This window comes from Chrysochloris asiatica, unplaced genomic scaffold (assembly GCF_000296735.1).
Source record: "Chrysochloris asiatica unplaced genomic scaffold, ChrAsi1.0 scaffold00006, whole genome shotgun sequence".
Lineage (NCBI taxonomy): Eukaryota > Metazoa > Chordata > Mammalia > Afrosoricida > Chrysochloridae > Chrysochloris > Chrysochloris asiatica.
The window spans coordinates 7906693-7912768 of record NW_006408524.1 but is presented as its reverse complement, the minus strand read 5'-3'; the positions used below and the strand labels follow the sequence as shown (position 1 = coordinate 7912768).

General features: G+C 37.9%; 1 protein-coding gene across 1 annotated transcript in view; it reads left to right on the top strand.

The window, feature by feature from the left end:
* The window catches only part of LOC102820687 (succinate--hydroxymethylglutarate CoA-transferase-like), a 1213992-nt gene that overhangs the window by 585959 nt on the left and 621957 nt on the right, over positions 1-6076 (top strand). The window lies entirely within an intron of this gene.

The window sequence follows — 6076 nt, the reverse complement described above, 5'->3', positions numbered from 1 at the left end:
GAGGAGAATATTGAAAGTGCCATGGCCTGCCAAAAGAACCAATAGATCTGTTTTGGAAGAAGTGCAGCCACAGTGCTCCTTGGAGGCCAGGATGGCCAAACTTCGTCTTTCATACTTCGGACATATTGTCAGGAGGGACCAGTCACTGGAGAAGGATACCATGTTTGGTAAGGTGGCGGGTCAGAGAAAAAGAGGAAGACCTCCCCAACGACATGGATTGGCCAAGTGACAGCATTGATGGACTCAAGCATGGCAACAGTGGTGAGGTTGGCCCAGGATCAGGCAGTGTTTCGTTATGCTGTGCATAAGGTTTCTAAGGGTTGGTACCATGCTGATGGCACCTAACAACAACAACAAGGTTCAAGTATTGGTCTCTCCCTTTCTGGAGGAAAGATGAGTGATGAAAATGAAAGACACATGGAAACAATTAGGGATTAATGAATTATCAGTCTTTACGACCCTGTCACCATAAGAACTAAATGGTACCTGGCTACCACTACCAATTGCTCTGAAAGGGCACGAGGTCTTGGGTAGAGTGGAGGAAACTGTGGAACAAAACTCAAAACCATAAAAAAGATCTGTCTTACTGGTCTAATAGAGACTGGCAGAATACTAAGACTATGTCTTTTGTTACCCTTCAGATCTGGAACTGAACTCATCTCCAGGACTCAGTTTTTTAGCTAAAGCAATAGATAGGTTTGTATGAGGAATGATAATGCTAGCAAGATATACGCATCAACTATTTGAGATCAAAAGAGCAGCATTTGCCCAAGAACAAAGTTCAGAAAAGTTGGGAAAGAAGGAGAAATGGAAACAATAAATACAGACAGGAAGTGGAATAAATGATGTTACATTGTGAAGATTGCAGTCAGTGATATGGAATGAAGTGGATATAATTTGCAGAATGTAAAACTGATGATCTGCTCTGTGAACCTTCACCCAATTCACAATAAACCCTTAAGAACAAAACAAACAAATTTTGGCAAGGGTTCAGAGAGCCTGGAACAGCATACACTGTTAGTAGGACTGTAAAATGGTGTAACTACTGTGGAAAACTCTATGGAATTCCTTAAAAAGTTGGAAATAGCAATACCATTGTTGTTGTAGTTGTTAAGTGTCATTGAGCTGTTTCCATATGACCCAACACTCCATCTATTTGGTGTATATCCTAGAGAAATATGAACCATGACATTAACAGATATATGCATACCCATGTTCATTGCAGCACTATTTGCAATAACAAAAAGATGAGAACAATCTAAAAGCCTATGGATGAAAGCATGGATAAACAAATTATGGTACGTACACACATTGGAATACTATGCACTATTAAAGAATAACAGTGAATCTGTGAAACACCTCATAGCATGGATGAACTTGGAGGACATTTTTATGCTGAGTGAAATAAATCAATCACAAAAGGACAACTATTATATGAGACTTCTGCTGCAAAAAGTTGGGAAAGGGTTTTTACCCATTCTTTGATGACTATCAGGAATGGGAAGTAAGAGGGAGTAAAGAACGTGCTAGAGGATAGACATACTAACTTGGGTGAAGAAGAAGACAATATACTGTAAGAGGGAGATAGAAAAGGATGATGGAGGCAGGGAAGACACGGGAATGAGTACAAGAGTTAAGGGGTAGAGAAGTGCAGACTGAAGTCTTGCATTAACAGTGACCTACAAGTAGATGCATGGATAGACCCACAGGCTGAAAGTGTGTGGGAGGGAGAGTGGGAGTAGACCCAGAAATACATATAGGTTTGGCAGAGGATATTTATACATGTACATTTACCTTTGCTATAAACATATCTATGAATTTGGTTGAACATAAAGGGGCCAAAACAATAGTCTGCAGAATACTCTGCCACAGTCGATATAAACAAACAATGCTTTGTGTTTTACTTTGGTGGGTCGTGACTAGGTCTTAAAAGCTCATGAGAGACCATCTAAGATGCAACTATTGGTCTCTTCCTGTACAGAGGAAACAATAGTGAAGAAAACTGAAAGCACATGGACACAACTAGTCCAATGAAGTAATGCACAACATGAACATCAGTGTTCACAACCACGAAATCAGGAAAACTAGATGGTGCCTAGCTACTGCTACTAACTTCAGATAAAAAGGATCACAATAGAATGTCCTGGATAGAGTAGGAGAAAAATGTGGAACAAAAATCAAAAGAATAAGAAATAAAACGTTTACTGGTTGAAGAGAGATTCGTGGAACTTCTGAGATTTACCCCCTGGCTTAATTTTCAGCCAAACAATAGACAGTCCTCGAAGGAAAACAATAGCACTAGATAAGTACACACACCTTAGGATAATCAAACATTTGAGATTAAAAAGGAAAAAAAAGCAGCATTTATCAAGGATAAAGTTCAAAAGGGATAGGAAAGAAGTAGGAATTTAAACAGAAAACACAGGGAGGAACTGGTATAAGTGATGTTACATTGTGGGGATTGCAACCCAAAACATGAAACAAAAATGTGTATGTGTTGTGGAATGGGAAATTAATGTGGTCTGTAAATCTTCATACATTTCACAATAAAACATTTTTAAAACATGAATTGCTAGGTTCATTGGCTCATGGGATTCAGGATTATAGTTTCAGGGTTACCAAGGTCAATTGGTATTGCATGGTCTACAAAGACAATGTTCTACATTCTACCTTGGTGAGGAGTGACTGGGATCTTAATATGTTGAGTAGCTATCTAAGGTACAACTATTGGTCTCTTCCTGTCTGGAGCAAAGAAGAGTGTAGAACATTTAAGGTGCAAGGAAACAATGAGTGCAATGAACTAATGGAATTTGTGAACCTTAGCCTCCGTGACCTGAAACAGAATAACTAGGTGTTGCCCAGCTACCACTACCAATTGCTCTGAAAGAAATCACTTTAGAAGATCCTGGACAGGTAGATTGGGAGAAAAATATGGGCTATAACTCAACATCATAAAAACAAGCTTGCTGATTGGATAGAGACTGTTGGACCCCTGAATCTACGGCTCTTACCTACCTTTCAGGTCTGGAAATAGATTCAATTTTCATCCAAACAATGTGGTTGTTGTATTGTTGCTATATGCTGTTGAGTTGCTTCCCTTATAGGGTTTTCAAGGCTGTAAATCTTTATGGGAGCAAAAATCCTTATCTTCCTTATGTGGCCTGACTGGTGGGCTAGAACCACAGGTTTACAGTAGGAACAATAGCACTAGGGAGGTACACAGTTCTTAGAATAATCTGCCATTTGAGATCAAAAGGGCAGCATTTACTCAAGGACAAGTTTCTGAAGGGTTAGAAAAGAGGGAGGCATGGAAAGAGGAGACACAGGGAGGAAGTGGTAATAAGTGAGAATCCATTTTGGGGATTACACTCATTGAGATGAAACAAAATATGTATGAGTCGTTGAATGGAAATCTGATCTATTCTGTAAACCTTCAGCCTATTCACAATAAAAAGTTTTAAAGAAAATTGATGGTCCCACCAGCCAATGTAGGAGGGTCTCAGTCTCTCCATACCTTTGCCAGCATTTGTTGGTTTCTGTTTTTTTTTTTTAACTTTGTTATTAATGCTGGGGTGAGATGATCCCTCATTGTTCTTTTGATTTGCATCTCTTTATTAACTAACTCAAAGGCACTTAACAACAACAATGATTAATGAGGAGTCCTAGTGTGGCACTGTGGGTTAACGTGCTGGACTGCAAAGCTGGTTTGAACCACAAGGTCAGCTGTTCAAGCTCACTAGCTGCTCCTAGGAAACCCTACACAGGATCGCTATGAGTCAGAATTGACTCGATGGCAATTAATAGCAACAACAATGACTAATGAGTCCTGTAGGATCAGTGCTGGCTGCAAACCACAAAATTGGTGGTTAACACCCACTAGTCATTCCATGGAAACCCTATACAGGGTCTCTATGAGTCAGAACCGACGTGACAGTGCTTAACAGCAACAACAACAATGACTAATGGGAGTCCTGGTGTGGTGCTGTAGGATAAGCACTGGACTGCTAGTCGTAAGGTTGGTATTTAAACCCACCAGCCAATCCTTGGATTGGGCTCTATGATTCAGAACTAACTTGACAGCAGGCACTTAACAGCAATCAATGACTAATGATCGTGAACATTTCTGTATGTTTTTGTTGGCCACCTGAATTTCTTGTTTGGTGAATGTCTGTTCATGTCCTCTGCCCTTTTTTCAATTGGGTTGTTTTTTTTTCTAGTCAAGATATTATAGTTTTCTGTAGGTTTTAAAGATGAATCCCTTACCTGATAAGTCATTGCAAAAAAAATTTTTCCCAGCCTCTGGGCTCTGTTTGGAGAAATCTTATGATGCTTCTAAGTGTCTGATTTCTAGGATGTTCCAGTCATAGATCCTGTCTTCTACTGTTTGTGTGCTTTCAGTTATGTTTGATAATGTGTTCATGGCCCTAAGTTTGTCCTTATTTTTTCATTGATGATCTTTATAGTTCTAGGTTTTACATTTAGGTTTTTAATCCATGTTGAGTTTGTTTTTGTATATAGTGTGAATTATTGGTCTTGTTTCATTTGTCTGCACATGGATTTCCAGTTTTGCCAGCACAATTTACTGACGAGACTATTGCTTCTCCATTTAATGTGTTTTGGTCCTGTGTCAAAGGTCAGCTGACTGTATATGGGTGGATTTACTTCTGGGTTATGAATTGCTGTTTCATTGATCTAGGTATCATGCATTGAATCAGGCTGTTTTGACCACTGTGGCTATGTAGTGGATTTTGAGATTAGGAAGTGAAAGGCCTCCAACTTTGTTCTTCTTAGGTAATGCATGGCTTATATGAATTTTTTTTTATTGTTGTTGTTGTTTTCCATATAAAGTTTGCTGTTAAGTGCTGTCAAAGGGTTTTGACTCATGACCACCTTGGTGATTTTGAATCGCTGATCTTGAGGTTCAAACCAACCTCGTTTCAGTGCTTTCTCCTACAGTACCACGCCATTTTTTCCATCTCTTTCAACAATGATGTTGAAATCTGCATTGGGATAGCATTATAACTATAGATTGCTTTGGGTAGTGTTGACATTTCACAATGTTAAGCCTTTCTATCCTTGAGCATGGTACATTTTTCCATTTTTATAATTGTCTTTTGGTTTCTTACAACAATGTTTTGTAGTTTACTTTGTATAGGTCTTTTGTGTCTTTGGTTGGATTTATTCCTAAGTATTTCATCTTTTGGGTGGCTATTGTAAATGGTATTATTTTCTTGATTACATTTTCAGAAAAAATATGGAATACTTATGATTATGCATATCATTCTTGCTCAGGTATCATGCTAATCTTTTCTGTATTGTTCCAATTTTAGTATGTGCATACATTTTTATTTTTATTTTTATTTTTCATGTGGTCAAATATGTCAGTCTTTTTCTCTGTGGCTCCTGAGTTTTATTTCTTGCATAGGAAGGCCTAGCATCAAAAAATTATTAAGTTAATCTCTTTCATTTTTGGTTTTGGTATTTTTATCATGTTGGTTTTCAGCTTTTTACATTTCAAGAATATTTGTCTGAGATGTGAGATATGACTATAGCTTATTTTTTTTGGCCATATGGAAAGCCAGATAGCACAATGCCATTTGTTGTTTATTTTCCTTTCCTTGTTGGTAATATCAGCATTATCCTGATAAATTTCTGGAATCTATTCAGCTTACTGCTTAGTTTGTATATTCCTGCAGTAATTTCTTGCTGACTTTTAATTACTGTAGCTCTAGAGTATGTTTTGGTAGATGTTATACCAAATTTTCTCACAATTTTTCTTTTTTCTGAGTAAAATGTTTTGTTCCTTTTTTGAGTCCATGCTGCAACATGCAATTTACAATCAGATTTCCTCATTCCATTAAAAATGTACTATGTGGTTAATTGCCTTCATGAACAACTACCTCCTTTGCTACAAGCCCATACGAACTGGATCATGTCTGGCTACCATTATGGAACATTTTGATCAAAGATTCTATAGTAGAATCCTTACAAAATGGAAATGAAGAACAGAATTTCAAATTCTCATACACTTTCCAGACTTTCTCAAACCCTGGAGGTTGGATGAATCCCTAAAACT